The following is a 23,974-nucleotide window of genomic DNA, read 5'->3' on the forward strand; positions in this document are numbered from 1 at the left end:
TGAGATCATACACAATATCATAAGAGTAATGTGTATTGCCAAGATCACAGGCATACCATGATTAAGTATGTTATAGAGAAACGATCACAAGCATACCATGAGGATGAAATGTACTGCTTGAGAACAAAGGGCTGCTGACATTAGGGCATGATTAAGCTTTGCTAATATAGTTGCTAATATAGTTGATTAATCACTTAATTATTATAGAAGTGGCATGAGGGCGTGGCTGTTAAAGGGCGCACCTTCACATATGCGTGGCCCATTGTTAGCGTTGCTGGGCCCCGCCCAAGGGAGACCTATTGGTGAAGTTGTTCTCTTGATAGGACAATTAGGGGAGGTACAGAGAGAAAATGTCCCTAAACCCCGCGCCCGAATAGCACAGGAGAAGGGAAAGTCAGGGACTGATAAGAAGTCCTTTACCAGGATGGATAAAACATCCTCCACCCCTAAGGTGACGAAGAAGCAAATGTTTTTGGAGTTAGTGGTTTGCAAGGAAGATATAGATAGCATTCCCACTGCAGAAATGTACAAATTGTGGAAGCAAAAATGTGCAGGGAAAATTAAAAAGGAGGGGACTGGCCCCTGGGTCAGGGGCACAGTTATGCCGACTGCCCCACCCCCAGAGTCACTGTACCCCTCTTTGTCAGAACATAGGTGGGAAATACCCCAACCTACCAAAAAGGGGTGTGGCAGGGCTCCAGCGGTGAGGCCAATAAAGACGGCTATCCCTGGGGACCCACACCCACACATTCCCTTAACCATTTATTGGTCCAAAGCAAATGTGCAGTGAGTGTTAGCTCTCATGGATACTGGGGCCAAAGCCACCAAAGAATGGGCCATCAAGAGAGGTATTCCATGCTCAGTGAGTGCCGCTGCCACATTGGTTGCTAATTGTCAGGTGTGCTCCCAGGTGAGACAGATGCCTCTGTCTAAGACACCCATGGGAAAATGACATCGGGGAAGTGGTCCTGGGCAAATATGGCAGATTGATTATATAGGACCCTTACCCAAATGTGGATGTTGGCAGTATGTATTAACCATTGTAGACACCTTTTCAGGGTATCTTTTGACTTACCCCTGCGCACGAGCAAACCAGAAGAACACCATAAAGGGGTTGGAGATGTTAATACGGAGGTATGGAGCACCCCTTCAGGTACAGAGTGACAATGGGAGTCATTTTGCAGGGGGAGAGGTAAAAGATTGGGCAAATGAATGGAATATCCAGTGGATATATCATATTCCTCACCACCCACAAGCTTCTGGGTTGGTAGAACGGCTAAATGGATTACTGAAGCAAAGGCTTAAACAGTTGACCCCCACCCATACCCTGAAGGGGTGGGGTAAAGTTCTAGATCAGGCGGAATTTGAACTAAATAGCCGTCCAATATGCGCTGGCCAAACGCCATTGCAACGAATGATAAGTTTGCCAGCGCCAGCACCAGTGGAGCACCTAAAGGTCTGGAAACTCCAACCTTATGGCCAGCTACCCCTCCGAGCGACGCCCGATAGTGCTGGGGCTGACCTCATAACCCCTAAGGATGTGGTGGTACCAGCCGAAGGGCAGGTACTAGTACCCTTGGGGTCACCGTTCCCCATGGAACCTATGGGCACGTCGCACCTCGATCCAGCCTAGCTTTAAAAGGCTTGCAGGTTTTAGGAGGGGTGGTGGACGCCAACTACCAAGGAGAAATAAAGGTGCTCCTCCATAATGTCAGCACTCAAGATGCATCTCTGCTAACAGGACAACGAATAGCGCAACTCATTTGCGAGCGTATCAGTGTACCCGGTATTCAGGAAGCACCAGGTCCACCTCCGTCTACTGTCAGAAGGAGAGGAGAGTTTGGATCTACAGATACCACTCACTCCTGGACAGAAGGTATGGGTGATATACCCCGATTAGTAAAGGACCTGGGGCCACCTACTGGGTGCTTTTGGCAAATGCTACTGAACCCATATGTTTAGATGTAGCCAAGCTGAAGCGGTGAGAATAATGACTCCTATTTCTTTGTAATACGCCATAATAATATTTTTCTTATTATATGCTTCTAGGACACCATGAATGGGTGGTGGTAGGTAATAGTCTGCCTCTGTGCACAAACCTATGATCAATCGAATCCTCCTGCGTTGAACACAATTACGCTGCAACTGTGTGAACAACCAGCTCTCTCTCAAAGGCGATGGCTCCCCGGCATCCATGGCAGATGTATGAATGTGACTGGACAGGGGACATGGCTGATGTCTGGCAAACGACTGTACTTCTCCATCCCATGGACATATGATAATTTTATGCTGTCATGGTCCATTACATGGAATATAATGCATAACGCAGGGGAGTTGGCGGGGGAAAGATTCCAGAGGACAGATTGAGGGGGGATCATATAGATAGTCATGATTTCCATGACCCTCACTTGTTTTTTTTTTTGTTTGTTAAAATTAAGCAGCTGTATGCAAAGGTGCAACCTATGTGGACTATACTCAATCAAATGACACCGAGGATGAAAAGGAAATAGGATATGTCAAGGGGTGGAGTGTAGTGGAAACTTGCGGAAGATCTTTGTAATCACGAGGAGTCAGGTTGCATATCCTCCTCCCTTTTCCATCCTCAGTCTTGAAACTAGCAAAGTAAAGTTGCTGGTGAGGAAGATACAATTAGTTGAGAACACCTTCAGCTGCCAATGACCTTAGCCAAGCCACACCCAGGTGCCTGATTCCCTGACCATTCGGGAATGGTACCTGATAGCCAGATGGAAACAATCAAACTTATTAAGTTAACTATATAAACAAAGGAATGGGGGGGACTGATTGGGCTTTGCCACAGACCAGGTACCGGGTGCTGTGGGTTTCCTGGCGTGAGGGGTCTCTCCTGCTGCTCCCTTGGGGCCCCGGGCGGCAGAAGAGGAGATTGTGCTTGGGCTTTTATCAGGTATGCTACATTTGTCTGCTGCTGATTGTGTCTAGAAATAAAAGCATATTTGTTCTTCTTCCATTGGTATGTTTCATTGGATCCAGATCCCAAAAAGAACCCTGCCCCTTGGCAGAACAGATCCCCCTCCCTATAACTCTCCCGTGCGTGTTGTTGCTCCTTCCGATGCTCTCACCCTTGGCACCACCACCCCTCTTCCGACAGCACCCCTCCAAGTACCTCTATCTCCTGATCCATCTCCCCAGCCTCCCCCCACGCCCATCTCCTGTATTGCCCTTGCCTGCATCGTCCCAAACCCCTTGCCCCTCAGTCGGTAACGTTCGCGCCACTCTCCTCAAAGCCTCTCACGATGGCACTCTTTCGCCTCAAGAGATGGCTGAGTTTTCTGCCTTTCCTGTCACTTATAATACCAATGCAACTACTGGAGCTTCATTTGCAACCTGGTCTCAAATTCCCATTGAAATGATTAAGGAAGTCAAATCTTCTTGCACAAAGTATGGCATTACTAGTCCATATACGCAAGGACTCCTTAATACTCTCTCCAATACCTATTTCATGCTCCCCCAGGATTGGGCTGATCTTGCCTGCATGTGTCTTACTAGTGCCCAGTACGTTGTCTGGGACCAGGAGTATCGCCACAATTCTATTGAATTGGCAAACCGCTTGCAAAATCCGACCATCACAGCTGATCACCTTTATGGAGTTGGCCGGTATGCCTCTGTTAATGATCAGCTCCTTTACCCCCCCGCCACCTTTACCCATGTCGCTATAGTAGCCCTGCAAGCTTTTGCCAAAGTAGAAGATTCTGGCAAGGCTACCCAGTCTTTTTCTAAGATCGTGCAGGGCCCTTCTGAGTCATATTCCTCTTTTATTGAGCGCCTTCAGAGCTCTGTTGAGCGTCAAGTTCCCAATTTTGAGGCTCAGAATGCTTTGATGAAGGGTCTGGCTTATGAAAATGCTAACAAAGATTGCCAGCGCTTACTTCAGCCTTTTTGTCTAATCCCTCTGCTACTCTGGATGATTTTTTAAACGCCTGTCACATAGTAGGAACACAGACTTATAGCATGGAAACTTTAGCTGCTGCCATAACTCAGGGTAATAAACCCTCAGGCACCTGCTTTAACTGCCGTCGGCCAGAGCACTTCAAAGCCCAATGCAGGATGCCTGGTGGTGGCGCTGCACGCCCTTCATCCACCACCTGCGATCAATCCTCTAAGCCCAAAACTGTCTGCCCCAAATGCCGTAAAGGCTTTCATTGGGCAAACCAATGTCGCTCTGCCCCAGCCTCTGACAAGTCCCCAGCCTCTGACAATTCTCCGGCCGCGGGAAACTGATTCCAGGGCTTGCAGCCAGCCCCGCTCAAAAGGCTGCCTTTTCTGCTTCTCCCCGTTTTGATGCTGTTGCGGCTGAGAATCTGGAACTGTTTTTCCCTCGTGCAGCTTTCCCTTTAAAGGCTCGCCTCTCAGCACCCTGCCCCTGCCTTGGCCAGGCTCTTCTTTTCCCTCATCCAGCCGCTGAAAGCAATGGCATTCATGTGATTCCTGGCATTCTTGATGTTTCTGATGCCTCTAACCTCTCTTTGCAAGTCTATTGTGATTTCCCATGCTCCATCTCTCCCTCTCAGCCTATTGCCCACCTTCTCCCTTTCCCCCTTGATCCTTCCCCTGAGCTGCTGGCTCTCTCCAAACCTATTACTCCATCGTGCCCGGTTTTGGAGGTAGTACTGAATGGCCGACGCTTCTCTGGTCTTTTAGATTCCGGTGCTGACGTCTCTGTCATCCGGGAAGCTGAGTGGCCTGCTACCTGGGAAACTGAATGTTCTCCGGCTGTCCGTGGTGTGGGCGGTTTCCAAACCGCCGCGATCAGCAAAGATTGGCTTTCCGCAACTATCCCTCAATCCCCAACTGTCGCTCATATTCAGCCAGTCATTGTCCCTCTCCACATTAATCTGTGGGGCCGTGGGGAGTTCCCGGCGTGCACAGCGGGAGGATGGCGGACTTTAACATCTTTGCTATCTATCACGAGTTAATTTGGCGGCTGCGATGGGAGTAAGCAGCCTCCCACCTCCCCGGGACGACGGGGAGGGCTGCCTTTGCCCGCGGTACTCCTTAACCCGCTTTGGGTCCTTCGGGACCGGTGGGGGAGTCTGGGCACATAGGGCTCGTTTTCAGATGCAGCTCCTGGAGCCGGCCCCGTTCGTGCACGCTCCCTTTAATTGGATATATAAATTTGTTTAAAGATTTTGGGCATGTCTCGGACAAAGGAGTGGGAAGAATGTTGCTAACTGCAGCCCTGAGTGATTAAGAATGAAGATTGGAAGAAGACGCGGACTTTACATTGGTATGTGAAGGAGGGAAAAGAAGGGGGGGTAAGCTCTGGAATCTCCGTTTGTTTTGCCTCAATATCTACTTAACACGGGCGAAACCTCCCCCTAGAAAATCCACTTTCACAGGCAAATGGCAAGTGGACTTTAAAGACAGAATGGAAATTAGAATGGAAATTACAAAAATAAACTGTGTGGAGGTGAAACTTGATCTGGACTTGACTCAACAGAAATGGAGGATCCTCGGCTGGCTGTGACGCAGCTAGAATTAACTGCCGAGTGCTGATGATAGCCTGTGGAGCTGTACACCACTTCAAAGGGAGAAGCCGGATTTGATGGACGATTGATAGTGGAATTTACGAGGGTCTGGCCCTCCCGGAAAGGAGTGGGGACGGCTCACAGGGGAAGAAATTGGTGTGTCGCAGTTTGATTTACAAGTTTGATTTATGAGAGACTTTCAAGATGGCGTCAGCCGAAATGCGATATTGGGAGAGGATGGCTTTTTCCACACAGAGACATTATTTACTATAAGAGTGTCTGCTTGCTGGCATTTATCAGAGGCTGTGAAAATATTGACTTTATGAAGCAACTGGAAAAGATCATAAGAAAGCGCTCCGGAGTCCGAGACATGGGGAATTCACAAGTTAAAAATTTGGCATAATTGGAATTGTTATAATTGGAATTGTATAATTAATTTGGCATTGTAATTTGTTTGGTAATTGGAAATATATGTTGGAAAATCAATAAATATGTTTAAAAAAAAAAATAATAATCTGTGGGGCCGTGATTTGCTGTCTCAATTTGGTGCACACTTGCATCTTGACTGAATATGACAGACCTTCCCCACCCTTTTTCCTTAAAGCTGTCTCTTAAATCACCCGATCCTGTCTGGATTGATCAATGGCCCCTCACTTCTGAGAAGCTGCTTGCCCTTACTTCTCTGGTTGAGGAGCAATTGTCTTTAGAACATATCGAACCATCTCTTAGCCCATACAATACCCCAGTATTTGTCATAAAAAAGAAAGGTGGGAAATGGCGCCTTTTACATGATCTACGCGCTATCAATTCCATCCTTCAGCCCATGGGAGCATTACAGTGTGGCCTCCCGAATCCCAATCTCATCCCTGCTTCATATGATTTGATGGTGGTGGATCTTAAGGATTGTTTCTTTACTATTCCCCTTCATCCAGAGGACAGACAACTCTTTGCCTTTACCATCCCTGTCCTCAATAATAGCCAACCCACTCGCCGGTTCCAGTGGCGGGTCCTTCCACAGGGAATGCTGAATAGTCCCACTATGTGTCAGTATTTTGTCAACAAAGCCCTCATGCCATTCCGCAAAGCCCACCCTTCTTGGTTGGTGTACCATTATATGGATGACATTCTGACCTCGGCTCCGGGGCCCCCGGCACGGTCTGCCACGCGCTGCCTGAATTAACAAACATCCTCCACCGCGCAGGTCTTGTCATTTCTCCGGAAAAAGTGCAATCTTCACCCCCCTTCTCTTATTTGGGCCATAAGGTCCTTGCCTCTGCTGCTATCCCTTCCTTTCCCTGCTTTTCCTTTGGGCCCTCTATCACCCTTGTTCGTCTTCAACAGTATTTGGGCTCTGTTAATTGGGTTTGCCCTTTCTTAGGGTTATCCACATGAGCCTTAACCCCCCTTTTTGAAGCCTTGCAAGGTGGCTTGAAACCCTCAGATCCCATTGTTCTAACACCTGCCCAATGGCAAGTTGTACATTTGGTTGAGGAAGCCCTGCAAACTAAGTGGGTTGATCGTGCAGCCTCAAATGTTTCTCTCTCTCTTGCATTGTTAAATACTCCCTCCTTACCAACAGCTGCTCTTATTCAAACTCCCTCCACCGGCTCAGTGCTGATTCTGGAATGGCTGCATCTTCCCCACACACCTCGTGCCACTATAAATCCCAAACCCTCTCAGTTTGCTCAACTCTGTGCTAGGGGCCGCCTCCGTGCAAAGGCTCTTCTTGGATGTGAACCTGAAACCCTCTTTGTCCCCTGCTCCTTGACTATTTGGGACACATTTTTTACCAATTCAGAAGCCCTGCAAGCTGCCCTTGCAGATTGGCCTGGAAAAGTGAGCTGTCATCCCCCTTCTGATCCCCGATTTCAGCTTCTGCGCAATGTGCCTTTCTCATGGGACCCCCCCAGTAGCCCATGGTCCTATTCCTGATGCTTTGACATTATTTACAGATGGAAGTAAAACTTATGGCTCCTGTGTTTGGTTTGCAGATTCTAAATGGCATACTCTAATTACCCCCCCTCAGCATTCTGCTCAGCGCGCTGAATTGGCTGCTGCTCTTCTCGCGCTTCAGCGCTTCCCTAAGCAGCCCATCAATCTTATCCTGGACAGTCTGTATGTCACCCAGATCTTGCTTACTATTTACTCTGCTTATATCTCCCCCTCCATGGAGCCTGACCTTCTGTCCCTCTTCATTGCCCTTCAACAATCCATCATGAATCGCTCTGCTCCATTTTTTCGCCACCCACATTCAGAGCCATCAGCCCTTCCCAGGCCCCCTGCAAGAAGGCAATGATCGTGCAGATCATGCTGCATCTCAGGGCCCCTCGCTATTTTCTCTCCAAGCCATGACTCCATGGGAGAGTCATTCTTTCTACCACCAAAATAAGAAGGCTCTCATCAAAGAATTTGGCATCACCGGAGCTGAGGCAGCGGCCATTATTCAACAGTGTCCCACTTGCAGCCGTCAAGCTGCCTCTGTCCCAATTGGAGTTAATCCAAAGGAAACATCCGCCTGCCAGATTTGACAGATGGATGTTACTCATTACCAACCCTTCTCACCCTGGAAGTTTTTGCATGTTTCAGTTGATACTTTTTCTGGCTTTATCATTGCCTCCCCCCAGTGTGGTGAGGCGGTGAAACATGTCATCAACCACTGCATTCGCTCTTTTTCTGTTCTTGGCCGTCCAAAACAGCTGAAAACTGACAATGGCCCTGCTTATGCTAGCTCGGCCTTTGCACAATTTTGTCATAAATGGAATATAATTCATAAATTTGGCATTCCTTATAATTCACAAGGACAGGCTGTCGCTGAAAGAGCAAATCGGACTCTCAAGACAGCCCTTGATCGCTTTGAGCCCCATAAGGGCGCCCCCACTCTTCCAGAGATCCAAAATCGCCTCAATTTGTGTTTGTTTACTTTGAATTTTTTAAACCTCACAGGTTCGCCACCAACTTCTGCGGCCACCCGTCATTTTTCTACCTCTCCAGCAGCTCGCCCAGTTAAGCCGCTGGTCCTTTTTCGCCACCTGCCGGATCCAACGTGGAAAGGTCCTGGAGAACTCATCACGCACGCCAGGGGCTACGCTGCCGTCCAGTTCCAGAATGAAGTCATCTGGGTACCTGCCCGTGCTGTTCGACCCTACCATCCCCCTCCTTCCCCTTCTCCTCCTCCTACCTCTGCCCCCCTCTTAACTCCTCTGCAGGCACCAATGATTGCCATCAGTGCATCACCAAAGCACGTAAAGGCGACGCGATTACCTCAACGTTGGTTTATCATACTCAACAACCACGTGCCTGTCGCCCTTTGCATCGTACCTGCCTGCACAAATCTACCATGTATCACCTTTGCAACTCCTCATCCGGGACAGTTTGCTACCGCCCAGAGACTCCTGTTTGCCTGAACGTCACCGTGTGGGCCGGACTGGCAAAAACCTCTACACGTCCAAATCCTGTAGGCCAGGCATGTCCAACAGGTCGATCGCCAGGCGGTTTTGGGTGGATCGCCGGTAGATCGTGGGTTCCTTAATGATCTAATGATCGTCAGCCTAAAAAGGAAAGAAAGTTCTCTCCCCTCTTGTCTTTCTCCGCCCCCAAGAGCTCAATAACAATGGGCAATTATGGAGAGAGCTCCTTCCCTCTTGCTGGCAAACAGCTGGCCAGTGTGTGTGTGTTGCACGGGGTGATTCTGGCAGGGGCGTGGTCTAACCCCATTAACACTTCCCAGATATCTGGCGTAGCTTCTCCAACTGCATGTCTCCTTTCTCAGTGCAGTTGCCCTCCACCTTGCTGGGGAGAGAAGGCTCACAGACTTTCTTTTTAAAAGCAGAGACCCGGGAGAGAGGGAGAGAGGCTGCTCCCCCGCCGCACAATCTTTAGAGTGGAATTTGTTCCCGTGTCTTCCATCGCCCCCCAACCTGACCATGATGTTAAGAGAAAGAAACCCTCTTTTCTTCCTTTCTCTTCCTCTCCCCCTCCCCCAGCCCGTCCCCATTTACAACTTTGGGGTGTCTCCCTCGCTGCACCACCTCACTGAAAAGACTCTTGTTTTCCATAGAGAGCCAATTGCTCAAGATCTTTGCTGTCTTTTGAAAAATCCATTTGGAAACAACAACCCTCAGTCTTTCTCTACTTCTCCCCTCCCCGCTTCCCTTTGTCCTATTGATCTGGTGGGGTGGGTGGGGGAGAGAGGCGCAGTCTGTGTTTATGTGTGTTAAGACCTTGAATGACACCCTTCCATTTCCCTCTCCTAGTGTGTTTGTGCGCACGTGTGCGTGGATGGAGTGGAGACCCTGCCTGAGGGTGCCGCTGCCGGCTCCTCCTCCTGTGCGCCCTGCTCTGCGCCTCTGGGGACACCAGTGTCAGCTAGGGATGGGGAGTGGGGGGCCGCCTGCCTGGGTGGGTGCTGTAAATGGGAAGCTCTCCTCGTATAGAAGCACCAGAACACTAAACTAGAGCTAAGGTATTCAGGCTGCAATCCTGTACACATTTTCCTGAAAGTACATCTCCTTGAACTAAATGGAACTTACTTCTGAGTAGACATGCATAGTCAGTCACAGAAACCCTAATGTAATTTTCCTCTTCTAAAAAACAGCCATGCCCATGTATTATCCAGGAGTGACAAGGCGTGTGTCTGCAGGGCTAGGGCGTGGGGGGCTTTCTGTCCCCGACCCTTTTGACACGCGGCTAATTGCTAGGGACCATCCTCTTTTCTGCACTTCCACCACTTTGATCTTTCCAGTTTCACATCCCACTTCCTTCCATGCAACTCCTGGATCGGGTCCTCCCTGCTCCATCCCCCTTCCAATTGTCTTCCTTGCTGGTTTAGGTTTTAGGTCAATCCTAAGAATCTCCGGGTGGGAGGGGGGATTGCGCAATCCCATTCGTCCTTTCCCCGCTGCTCAACTGCCTGCCTTTTACTTGACCCTCATGGAAACAAACTTGGCAGTCTTGGGGGGGGGGTTGTGAGGCATCATTTTGACAGCTGCCCTGTAGATGGAGATGGGGGCTGCGGCATTGTCGCTCCATGTTTGTCCCCATTAAGAGGAATTGATACCACCCCACCCTCGCTAGCAATGCTTCTTATTCACACAATGACCATTCTTGGAAGCTCTCCCCAGTGCCTCCTCAGAAAGCAGCAGCCTGCAAGCCAGACGACCTGGTGAGGGTCTCTCTTGGGCTCCGTGACAGCAAAATTCCCCCCTTTTGGGAGTTGGCGGGGCGATGTTCTTTGCCCCCTGATAATTTTTGATCACTTTCCTAATATGCAGGGGGGAAATCCTGACTTTGTTTTTCAAACAGAGAAGTATGTGGCTGAAATTGAATCTGTTATTCTGGAGTTAGAAATTTTTTTTGGCGACTTCCAAAAAATTGAATTAATTGTAGAGTACATGTCATTTCCATTCAAATCTGATTTGGACATTTAAAACATTGCAGACATTATCAGTATAAATTACTCATTGTGCAAAACATCACTCAAAAATGAGGTATTAACTATGAAAAATGACATTATTCATTTTGGAAGTTTGTGCCTACACAGAAATTTCCAAATTTGAGAAGATGCAGTGAAATTTTACACTCATGTTTTGGTTCTACTTATTTGTGTGAATCTGCATTTTCATATTTAAAAATGACAAAAAGTAAGCAACGTTCAAACATGACAGAGGAGCACCTTAAGGATTTCCTGAAGCTGGCCCTAACACAGTACTCGCCTGATATCGAACAGTTGGTTACCAAAATGGTGAGGCAGGTGTCACACTAACAATGGATGAAGGCATGTATTTTTTAAGAACTCTCGATAGGTAGATTAAAGGAGTGGGTAAAGGAGTTTGTGCGGTGTATAGTTTTGTGAGTGCTTTTATGCAACTCTCTCCCAAGAAATCTCTAAAAGTTTCTGTTGTCCCCCGTAAGAAAAGTATTTGCGCAGTGCTCCCCCCATAAAGGTTACAAATTTGGTCACCCCCCCTTTCCTTCTACCTAAAAAAAGCTCAGCAACTTTGAGCCGAACGCACCGAACCCCTAAAAAAAAAGGGCATTCCTCATCCCAAAAAAGGTCAACAACTTTGAGCTGAACCCCAAAAAACGGGGTAGATCACCGCCAGATTTTAATTCTGAAAGTAGATCACAGTCTCGTGGAAGTTGGCCACTCCTGCTGTAGGCAATGGCCGCCTCTACTACCTCAACTCCACGGCAGTCCTGAAGCAAGGCGATGAAGAAATCTCCCTCTCCTTTGATTCCTGTACTGCTCTCTCCGAGGGACTGGGTGTCCCTTGTGGCTCCACTTCCTGGATTGCTGCATATATCTTCAATCACAAGTATTTGTGCGCTGCTAATGTATTGTGGCAATTCGGCTCTTCTGAGACCTGGCACCCCTGCGCAGGCTCCTCCTGGTGCAACGGCTGGCAATGCATCTGTGACTATACTGGCGGTGGCTACACCGGTTGCCCTCACATCACCTCACGCCAACATGGTTTCCTTGTCCTTCAGCCGCGATCATCCCCCCATCGTCAGCTACGGCTTTGGCATCGATGGCACCGGCTCCGACCCCGTCACATACCGTATTTTTCGGTCCATAAGGCGCTCCGGACCACAAGACGCACTTGTTTTTTTAAAGGGGAAAAACCAGGAAAAAATATTTTCCTGGTTTTCCTCCTCTAAAAAACACGGAGGGGAGCGCTGGAGGGGAAGCCCCTTCTCCCTTCACAGCGGCTCATCCCCGCTTCCTTAAAGGGACATGGGGACGAGGGGAGAAGGTTTCTCCCCTCCTCCCCATGTCCCTTTAAAGCAACAGGGGATAAGCCTGCTTTTGGCGTCGGGGCCAGGGTGGTGGAGAAAGCAGCAGCATCCCCGCTGTTTCCTCCACCATCCCATGCCTTGTACCGATCCCAAAAGCCTGCTTTTGGGATTGGCGGGCAGCGCATGGGGTGGTGGAGGAAATCCTCTACCAACCTCCCTGCCGCCCACCGATCCCAAAAGCAGGCATCGCAGCTGCCTCCCCCCACTTCCCGCCAAATACGGCGGGGGATGGGGGGAGGCAGCAGAGATGTTGGTGGTTCGTGCTAGCAGCTCCGTTCACGGAGCTGCTAGCACGATCCACCAACATCCCCTTCGCTCCCCGGCGCCTCCCCCCATCCCCCGTCGCGTTCGGCGGGACGTGGGGGGAGGCGGCGGAGGTGTTGGTGGATCGTGCTAGCAGCTCCGTGAACGGAGCTGCTGGCACGATCCACCAACATCCCCTTCGCTTCCCGCCGCCTCCCCCCATCCCCCGTCGCGTTCGGCGGGACGTTGGGGGAGGCGGCAGAGGTGTTGGTGGATCGTGCTAGCAGCTCCATTCACGGAGCTGCTGGCACGATCCACCAACATCCCCTTTGCTCCCCGGCGCCTCCCCCCATCCCCCGTCGCGTTCGGCGGGAGGAGGCGGCAGAGGTGTTGGTGGATCGTGCTAGCAGCTCCGTTCACGGAGCTGCTGGCACGATCCACCAACATCCCCTTCGCTTCCTGCCGCCTCTCCCCATCCCCCATCGCGTTCGGCGGGAGGTCGGGGGAAGCAGCGGAGATGTTGCTGGATCGTCCTAGCAGCTCCGCTCGCCGAAAGAAGCTTCTTTCGGTGAACGGAGGTGCTGGCATGATCCAGCAACATCGCTGCTGCCTCCCCCCACCTTCCGCCGAACGCGATGGGGAATGGGGGGAGGCAGTGGGAGCGAAGCCTTCGCTCCATAAGACGCACAGCGATTTTCCCTTCCATTTTAGGAGGGAAAAAGTGCGTCTTATGGAGTGTAAAATACGGTACATTACAGTCACAGTCTCTGAACTGTTTGAAGGCTCCCAACGCTCTTCTCGCTGGTCCGTCTATGATTCTTTGGAACAATTGTCCTCTAACCCTCTACAGCTTAGCAGGAAAGCTACTAATTTGTTTTTAGAGTTAGCAGAGGATATTGGAAAGAACTTAGTATTTAAAATTGTTTTGTATGTGGGGGAACTAACATGGGTGAATAATGGCCATGGGAAGCTCTTGAAGCCTCCCCAGAAACGTTCAATAACATGTCAATGGCAGGCAATATTGCTGCTCGTACCTCCAGTCAGGACATGATTTGGTCACTCACAACAAACTTGGTTGGTCACAATTGCTTTACTCGCAATGGTTCTATCCCCGTGGGTAATTTGATTTGTCTGGGCATATGGGATGTTACCTATACCACATGGATTTCACCTGGTAATTTGAGTGCCCCTCCACATTATAACATGTCTTTTCTTTCCTTTTTGAATTCCTCCGCCCCCATGTCCTGGCCTGCCCCACACAATATGTATTGGATATGTGGAAAGTTTGCTTATGAAATTCTCCCCACCAATTGGTCTGGTTCCTGTACCCTTGGCTGGATCAAACCCTCCTTTTTCCTCCTTCCCCTGCGAAATCGTCAGGTCCTTGGTGTCCCTGTGTATGATCAGTTAGGACCCTGCCATCGGGGATCTCTTGACTCTGCCTTTTCTGATTTCCCCTGCAAAAATCCTGACGAATACAAAGGGGATGTCTGATAATCTGAGCGAATTGTTTGCACATATGGCCTTGCTACCTGGGCCGAGGACGGCTCTTGGGGGTATAGGACTCCCATTTACATTATTTATATAGATTATTTATTAGCGAAAGAGGGCGGAGTTTGTGGGAAATTCAACCTCACCAATTGTTGCCTCCAAATCAATCCGGTTGGCAAAGTAGTTCAGACTCTCACCACAGAAATCCGCCAACTTACACACAATCCAGACCAAATCTGGAAAGGTCTCAATTTGCAAGATGCTTTCGGATCTTGGTTCCCAAAACTTCCAGGATTACAGGCCATTGTGGCCCTCATAGGCTTCATAGCCACAGGATGCATATTAATCCCTTGCATATTACCTATTTTGATGAAAACCATCACCAATAGTATCTCGCTAGTTGTGGAACGCAAGGCAAAAGCACAAGTCATGACTATTCTTGCCCAACAATGTGTTGCACAGCCCCCCTCACCTGTTGAAGACCTCCTCTCCCTCGATCAATGGGAGGTGTCATCTCAAATCACTTCAACATGCCATGAAAAAACAAAAACAGGACATGTGGGAATAATACAGGATGTGCCTGTGCACATCACAGCATGGTGTGCTTCAACTCTTCACTAAACTGGTAAGTTGGCATGCCAACTGCAGGTGCAGAAGGGCATAAAGTTCGTCCGTTCCACATCCCTGACAAGCACAATAGTGTGACCCTGAGATCATACACAATATCATAAGAGTAATGTGTATTGCCAAGATCACAGGCATACCATGATTAAGTATGTTATAGAGAAAAGATCCCAAGCATACCATGAGGATGAAATGTACTGCTTGAGAACAAAGGGCTGCTGACATTAGGGCATGATTAAGCTTTGCTAATATAGTTGCTAATATAGTTGATTAATCACTTAATTATTATAGAAGTGCACAACGTTCATTGGTTAATAGTTTATGCATATGTATAAGGATGCATTGTGATGATTGGTTAATTGCTTTTCTTTATGTATGAGTTTGTCACCAATAAATATGGGAGCAAGCGAGTGCCCAAGGGTTCTCGTCCCTCGATCGATACTTTTGGCATGTATGATCTTTATTTTCCTCCACGGGAGCCCACCTTATGAAGCAGTCTTTGCAAACATCAGCTTATTGCTTCAGTAGCACTCCTGGTTGGATGTTTATTTTTAGATTAATACCTGAACCATTTTATTGCACGTCCTGCTTAATTTACTCGTAAGTGCAATGTGCAGATATAGTTAAGCAGTGTACATGGAGGTTAAATTACTCCATGAATGGAAGAGATTCTTCTGCTTTGCCATACTCAGTGAGTGGGTGTGGTGGGTACCTTTAAGCTTATGTTTGTAGTATCCTTCCGCCAGGAAGGGAAAGTGAAAGCAAGAGCCAGCAGGCATTTTACTGTCTGGATCAATCCGCAGGACTTATTGGCTCCAAACTTTGAAGGGATCAACGGTCAGTTAGTCTGCTTTCCCGCCCAAATTAGGGCAACAACAGTGTTCTGATTGGTTCATGTATATATGATGACGTTGGTTGTTCATTCAATAATAGCTGCCGCTCCCTGCGTGTGGTGTGTGGATAACGGTGGAAAAGCCCAGAGAGAAGAACGTAGCGTGGCAAGCCCAGGAAAAGCAAAAGCGAAACCATCCACGCAGGGCAGCTAAAGCCATTACCCTCCAGACTGCAGTCTTACGTGTTTATTTTCATTTTGTTTTTAAAACCTTTTGTTTGGCCGCTCAGTTTTGGCCACCTTTAGCGTTATTTTACTCTTCAGAGTTTTGTAACCACAGACGCTCGCAACCCTCTACGAGGCACTCTTCAACGAACTCAGAACTCGAACTCTTCAGGTCGCAGCCAGCCGTCTTCTTCGTCCACGGCACGGTGTGAGCTGGCTCTGGAATTACCGGCCGTCCCATCTTCAGGCTGCTTACGGCTGGTGCTCTTTAAGCGCCGGCCTCCCCAACAACCGGTACCCCGTGTGAGGCGACTCTGCAGCGACTCTCCACGTGCGGTACCGGCTACCTATCCCCACAGGGACCCAGAAGGGTTTCTTCAGAAAAAAGGGAAGGGGAAAAGGAACAGGGGATCAGGCTAGATTAAAGGCCAGGCAGAATAACTCTTACAGGCCCTGCGGAAGGAGGTCAGGTCCTGCAGGGCCCTAGTCTCGTGGGACAGAGTATTCCACCAGATCAGAGCCAACACTGAAAAAGCCCTGGGCCTTGTGGAGGATAATCTGGCTTCTTTTGGGCCCGGGACCCTTAAACTATTGTTACTTGTGTACCTTAAGGTCCTCTGTGGGGCATACCAAGACGGCGGTCCTGTAAGTATGAGGGTCCTAAGCCACATAGGGCTTTAAAGGTCAGAACCAGCACTCCACCAGGAGCCAGTGCAGCTGGTAAAGCACTGGATGAATATGCTCCCATGGCAAGATCCCCGTGAGGAGCCTCGCTGCAGCGTTCTGCACCCGCTGGAGTTTCTGGGACAGTTTCAAAGGCAGTCCTGCGTAGAGCGAGTTACAGTATGGAACGGAATTAAGTACACCAGCTCCAAGGCTGGTTTCACGGAGGGCTCACTTGGGGACCAGAAGGCTTAGGATTCTGCAAATCTTCTGCTACCCTTGACACACATAGCTAGCACTGCTGGGAGCACATTCACTGAGACGTTTCTAAGGGCGCACCATGGGGTCTTCTAATGGCATATATGCTGTCACACTGGCACATCTCCCTCTTTAGCAGTGCATCAACATCTATGCCATATCCAAAGCCCCCACCCCCAAAAATGCTTTCTTGTTTTAAGTCTGCAGCCTAAGTTTAAATAATTAATAAATAAATTACAGCATAGCACTTCTGCATACTGAAACAAATCCACTAGCTTCTCCTTTTTTAATTTTTAATTTATTTGTTGCATGTAGATATTGCACATCAACCAAGTCCTCTGTTTAAAAACACAAGGTTCAAGAAAGAAAGAAAGAAAGATTTGAAATGGTGTGATTAACATATACAAAGCAAACTAAAAAAATAAATTCCTTCACGGAAACTGATAAAAACTAAGTAACACACTCAGCAGTATTAACACTATATGTTCACAACATAAGATAAGAATAAAAAGCTTACAGCGGAAATGGATCCAAGCAACTGTCCAGACAGAACTGGCAGAGGGGTGAATATTCACGTGTGAGAGAAAAATGTTGCAACTACAGGCAACAACCAATTGACGCGCAACCATGCATTGTATCAAACCTGGAAGTGACTTTTAAAATGGTGGGAACTGCCCTAAAACAGCCCAGAAAGGGTAAAAAAGGTTCGAAAACAGTATCTAGCAATCCCACAAGCCTTTGCAAGTGCAATCCCAGGAGCCTTTACACCAAATACTGAAGCCTGTGAAGAGCTGGAGTTTGAACAAGGAGGTTTGGAGGGAGTGATTGAGTTTGGTATCCAGTAAATGCTGCTGGTTTTTTAAAAAGGGTTTTTCAATGGTTTCAAGAGGTTCAAAGCATGTTTGCAGGCTTTTCCAATGGTGTTTCATATACATGTGATTTCATGTAACCACGATGCCTCATAATGTAATCCCCACGTAAATTGGGAGTTGTCTGTACAAAGGTTCAATCACTTTCCAACATCTAGAGGGCACCAGGTTGGGGGTAATTTGATCTAAAGAAAGAGCAAGTTAAGCCCTAGACTGTAGTGGCAAGAGCAGGCATAGGCAAACTCGGCCTTCCAGATGTTTTGGGACTACAACTCCCATCATCTCTAGCTGTGGTCAGGGACGATGGGAATTGTAGTCTCAAAACACCTGGATGGCCAAATTTGCCTATTCCTGTGCTAGAGCATTGAACCAGAATTTGGGGGGCCAAGATCAAACCTTTAATCAGCCACAAAACACATCAGATGACCTTGGACCTCCCAGCCTAACTTACCTCACAACCTGGGGAGTGAAGAAATCCAGCCACAATTAAATGTCCAGCTATGGTCTGAAGCAGCTGCATTACATGTCACTAAAACGAAAGTCAGCTGGCCAACATTAACAACAAGCTAATAATCTGATAAGAAAAAACTACTTCTGTCAGAATCCAGCTCCACATCAGAAAATGTGGGTGGGGGGTGGGGAGAAGAGAACTCTAATTCACAGTAAGGAAAATACATCCAAGAGAAATGTTAAATGTCTTCTTCTTCCCAGATACTTTAAGATGTCATATTTTGCCCTGCTTAATGTATTTTTCAGAGCTAGTGAACAGCTTACCATTAAATATCAACAAACTGAATATCACACTCAGATTTTCTGAGTGTGTGTTTCTCCCTTCCATTTATTGATGCAGGCTTTACATTAACTTATAGATGGAAATAAAAACACAGCTTAGAGTTCCTGTATAATTGGAACGAAAGCAATTTTTTTCAGAATTATTTTTATGACAGATTGAAATAACGGTTGCAAATTAAAAATATCCTGCCTGTCCCAAAGTGTGAGAAAATGATGAGGGTGAGTGGATGTAATCCTCTTCACTAATTGCCAAGATACTCCAGGGTTGTTAATTTAACTCCCTCATTTTCCATTTGCAAAAAAAAGAGAAAAAATGTCAGAGAGCACTTTGAGAAGATACCTGTGAGCTCTCCAAAACGATATGCTGTCTAAGTCCTCAAGTCAACTAATTTGTGAAAGTTGGGACAAGCATCAATCTATATGCAAAAATTATTCCATGCTCTTCTCTTTGCAAACATCCTAGAACATCTTCCCTCATGTCAGTGCATTCTATTGCTATCTAGATTGTGGCATCTTGCAGAACCCCTTGCAAAGCACTATCTTGCAGACCTGCTGGGGGAGGAACAGATCACTCTTGCCAGAAAACTGAATTGCTTGCTTCAGGTTTCCCCACTCCCATTCTTCCATTTCCATTTCAACTTTCCTCCCAATTTCCCCCTCTGCACACTCCATCTGACTACTGAGGCAGGTCTACCATCCCGTCCTATGAGTACTACAAACCTATGACAGGACTTTTCAACAGAAATGGCATTCACACCTGCACACGGCAACTGGGAATGCTTGGAGAGTGGGCATTTCTCCCTGAAGATGAAAAACATGTCAGTCCTGGGACATTTCAAGAGTGACATTGAGAAAGTCCACCATAAAACTTAAAAGAAAAAAAAAACCAACTGAAACAAATACTGAAAAAAACGTAACCAATGCTTATTTCATGATGTCAAACAACAATGTGCTAAATTGCATTTGCAGGAAGTAGGATGAGATCTAAGTTAACAAACTAATGATAAACATACCACCGGTTTCTTAACTGAAGGCTTTTCAACAAAGGCCCCCTTTCCAGGTAGGAGACATCTGCAGAGGCATCTGCACCCCCAGATAGTGCAAAGGTATTGGCTTGCAGTTTTTTTGTTTTAATTGTAGGATTTCTGTGAGCTGAAGCCCTGGTGAGGTTGTATAAAACAGGAGTGGCCAACAGGTCGATCGCGATCTACCTGTCGATCGCAAGGAAGTTCCTGGTAGATCGCGGGTAGATCTTGGGTTCCTTAGTGAACAGCAGCCTAAAAGGGGAATAAAGCTCTCCCCCTATAAAAAGCTCTCCAACTCTTATCTTTCTCCCACTCCCAAAATCTCAATAACAATGGGCAATTACTGGGAAAGCTTCCTCTTGCGAAACGGAGCTGGACACTCTGTGAGTGTGTGTGTGTGTGTGTGTTGCGCAGGATGGTCCCGCCTCCCTCTTGCCGGCAAAGATTTATTACCCGTGTAAGCGGCTCCTGTCCCTTTGCCTCCCCTTTCCCTGAATGCCTGCCAGATGGCTGGCTGGCACCTCCCAAGCGTCCACGGGAGGAGAGCGATCCCTGCAGAGGCTTGGGATGGAAGCTGAAGCTTCCTTCCCAAGCCTCCCTCCCTCCCCTCCCCCACCCCACTCCCCAGTCTTCCCTCTGTGAAAGTACAGTAGCATTTATTACTACTCAGGAGGAGGAGGCAGCAGCAGCAGCAGCAAGATGAACATTTGGGGAAGGTGTGAATTACTGGTAGGTAGGTTTGACTTTAAATGGAAATTGAATCAGATTTCTCCCTCATTGCTCCCTCATATGAAAGCCCCCAGAGCTCTCTGTAATGAACAAAAAAGAAGAAAGTCCCACTTCTTTTGCCTTTATTAACATAATTGTGTAGGTCCAAACCATACTGTCCTTAGAGCTAAGGGACTCGACGTGGGAAGCTCATTTTTATTGTCTGCCCCCCCTTACTAGGGGATAAAGTCTCTCCTCATTTGTTAATGACAGTGATGGTGGTTCTTAATGCCACTGTTGACTGCTGTTCACTTTACATTGTTGAAATATTATTCTGATATACTGGTAGTTTATTAAATAGTTTAGTTAGTACAACATTTGATTCAGAATACTTTTTTTCCTTGTTTTCCTCCTCTGAAAACTAGTTGCATCTTACGGTCAGGTGCACCTTATGGAGCGAAAAATATGGTATGTGGCTGAAATTGATTCTGTTATTCTGGAGTTAGAAAAAAGATTTGGCGACTTAAAAAAAAAATGAATTAATTGTAGAGTACATGTCATTTCCATTCATATCTGATTTGGACATTTAAAAAATTGTAGTCAGTATCAGTACAAATTACTCATTGTGCAAAACATCTATTGAAAATGAGATATTAACTCTGAAAAATGACATTTTTCTGAGGGCCCATGCAGAAGAATCATCATTTTGGAAATTTGTGCCTAGACAGAAATTTCCAAATTTGAGAAGATGCAGCAAAATTTAACACTCATGTTTTGGTTCTACTTATTTGTGTGAATCTGCATTTTAATATTTAAAAATGACGAAGAGTAAGCAACGTTCAAACATGACAGATGAGCACCTTAAGGATTCCCTGAAGCTGGCCCTGACACAGTACTCGCCTGATATCAAACAGTTGGTGATGCAGGTGTCACACTAACAATGGATGAAGGCATGTATTTTTTAAGAAATCTTAATAGGTAGGTAAAAGGAGTGGGTAAAGGAGTTTGTGCAGCGTACAGATTTGTGAGTGCTTTTATGCAACTCTCTCCAAAGAAATCTCTAAAAGTTTCTGTTGTCCCCTGTAAGAAAGGTCACCCTCTCTAAAAAAAGCTCAACAACTTTGAGCCAAACCCCTAGAAATGGGGCATTCCTCATCCCAATAAAGATCAACAACTTTGAGCTGAACCCAAAAAAACAGGGGTAGATCACTGCCAGATTTTAATTCTGAAAGTAGATCACAGTCTCTTGGGAGTTGGCCACCCCTGGTATAAAACAAAAGGGTAGGAAGGAGGAAATCCTTGGGGCACAAGGGCTGGAGCACAAGTTTTAAAAGAGCATAACAGGAGAGGCACTCTCAGTACTGATACTACACCATTGCCATCTTCATAGCAAAGCACTTACAGTAAGAAATTGTGGGAAGCCTCTCTAACCTGCTTCAGAATGGATGTGCCTCAGAACGAAATCATTTGCATTCAGTCCTGTTCCAAAGCAAGTCACTGTTGCACAATCCACGGAGCAAGGAATCACTTGTAACTACATTCCCTCAAGATTCTTAAAGCTAAATCTAAAGTTGCCTGATTTATTCAATGGTGGCTATCTAGTCTTTTATATATTGTTTGTGTTTGGATTATTAATGTATTTGGATGACTTTGTATGATTTTACTGTTTAAACTTATGCCAGTAAAGGCCAACAACAACTACATTCCCTATTCTCCTTGCAACAATGAAGGGATGCCCAGGTATAAACCTATGTCCTAATCCAGGGGTCAGCAACCTTTTGCAGCTGTGGGCCGGACTATATTTTGACAAAAGTAATGAATGAACTCCTATGCCCCACAAATAACCCCGAGATGCATTTTAAATAAAAGGACACATTCTACTCATGTAAAAACACAGTTTACTGTCCACGGGCTGGATTTAGAAGGTGATTGGGCCACATCCGGCCCCCAGGCCTTAGGTTGACGACCCCTGTCCTAATCCAGCACAAATTCTGCCACCACAGGGAGGCAACAGTGAGAAAAAGGCAACCAAAATGATGGAGAGGGAGAAACTCCCATATATGGAAAGGTGGCAGCATTTGGGACTTCTTAGTTGAGAGAAAAGGTGAGTACAAGGTGACATGGTTGAAGTTTATAAAATTGTGCTTGGCATGGAGAAAGTGGAGTGAGAAAAGTTTTTCTTCCTCACTCATAATGTGAGAATTCATGGGTACCCAAGGAAGTGGAATGTTGGAAGATTCAGGACAGATAGTTCAACTATGGAACCCATTCCCATGGAAGTTCTTGCTGGGTAACTATAGGAGTCCAGTTCAAAACCAAACCAATGGGAACATACTCAAAATCACATAGATGTGTCTTTCATAGAAACAAAGTCGGAAGGGACCACGAGGATCATCTAATCCAACCCCCTGCAATGCAGGAATATTTTACCCAATGTGAGGCTCAAACTCACAGCCTTGAGATTGGGTCCCATGCTCTACCAACTGAGCTATCAGTTCCCTTCAACCCCTGATGCATTCCTTGAATGAAACTGATCACAAATGTAAATACCGTATTTTACACTCCATAAGACGCACTTTTTCCCTCCTAAAATGGAAGGGAAAATCGCTGTGCGCCTTATGGAGCGAAGGCTTCGCTCCCACTGCCTCCCCACATCCCCTGCCGTGTTCGGCAGGAGGTGGGGGGAGGCAGCAGCAATGTTGCTGGATCATGCCAGCACCTCCGTTCACCGAAAGAAGCTTCTTTCGGCGAGCGGAGCTGCTAGCACGATCCAGCAACATCTCCGCTGCTTCCCCCGACCTCCCGCCGAACGCGACGGGGGATGGGGGGAGGCAGCGGGAAGCGAAGGGGATGTTGGTGGATCGTGCCAGCAGCTCCGTTCACGGAGCTGCTAGCACGATCCACCAACACCTCCGCCGCCTCCCCCCATGTCCCGCCGAACGCGACGGGGGATGGGGGGAGGCGGCGGGAAGCGAAGGGGATGTTGGTGGATCGTGCCAGCAGCTCCGTTCACGGAGCTGCTGGCACGATCCACCAACACCTCCGCCGCCTCCCCCCACGTCCCGCCCAACCCGTGAACGGAGCTGCTAGCACGAACCACCAACATCTCTGCTGCCTCCCCCCATCCCCCGCCGTATTCGGCGGGAGGTGGGGGGAGGCAGCTGCGATGGCTGCTTTTGGGATCGGTGGGCGGCAGGGAGGTTGGTAGAGGATTTCCTCCACCACTCCACGCGCTGCCCGCCAATCCCAAAAGCAGGCTTTTGGGATCGGTGCAAGGCACAGCGGGGATGCTGCTGCTTTCTCCACAACCCTGCGCCCCGACGCCAAAAGCAGGCTTATCCTCTGTTGCTTTAAAGGGACATGGGGAGGAGGGGAGAAACCTTCTCCCCTCCTCCCCATGTCCCTTTAAGGAAGCGGTGATGAGCAGCTGTGAAGGGAGAAGGGGCTTCCCCTCCAGCGCTCCCCTCCGTGTTTTTTAGAGGAGGAAAACCAGGAAAATATTTTTTCCTGGTTTTTCCCCTTTAAAAAAGAAGTGCGTCTTGTGGTCCGGAGCGCCTTATGGACCGAAAAATACGGTAAGTGGCATGAGTTCAGGGATCTTTGTAGTAATAGTGTAAACAGAATGTTTTTTGGTAGGCTTTAGATTAGTTTCCTACAGCTCATCAGCAGTTTCTCCAAAGCAGGGATGGGGAATCTGCAGATGTTAGACTACAATTCCCATAATTCCTTGTTATCAGCCATGCTGTTTGAGGATGATGGGAGTTGTAGTTCAGCAACATCTGTTTGGTGTCACATTTCCCAGTGCTGCACTAAAAGGACGAGTAAAACCAATGCATAGATTTAAATATAAAGCAGGTACAGACAACAGCTTATTTGTTCTGTTTCAATTTGAGAAAACAAATTGTACTGTTTACATTTAACAATCTAGTTTGAAAGAGATACACG

At 47.6% G+C, this 23,974-nt stretch overlaps 1 protein-coding gene across 1 annotated transcript in view; it reads right to left on the reverse strand.

Annotated features, from left to right (window-relative positions):
* The window catches only part of PARD3 (par-3 family cell polarity regulator), a 624,867-nt gene that overhangs the window by 137,472 nt on the left and 463,421 nt on the right, over window positions 1–23,974 (reverse strand). The gene's annotated exons all lie outside the window — the stretch shown is intronic.

Source organism: Lacerta agilis, chromosome 12 (genome assembly GCF_009819535.1).
Source record: "Lacerta agilis isolate rLacAgi1 chromosome 12, rLacAgi1.pri, whole genome shotgun sequence".
Taxonomy (NCBI): Eukaryota; Metazoa; Chordata; class Lepidosauria; order Squamata; family Lacertidae; genus Lacerta; species Lacerta agilis.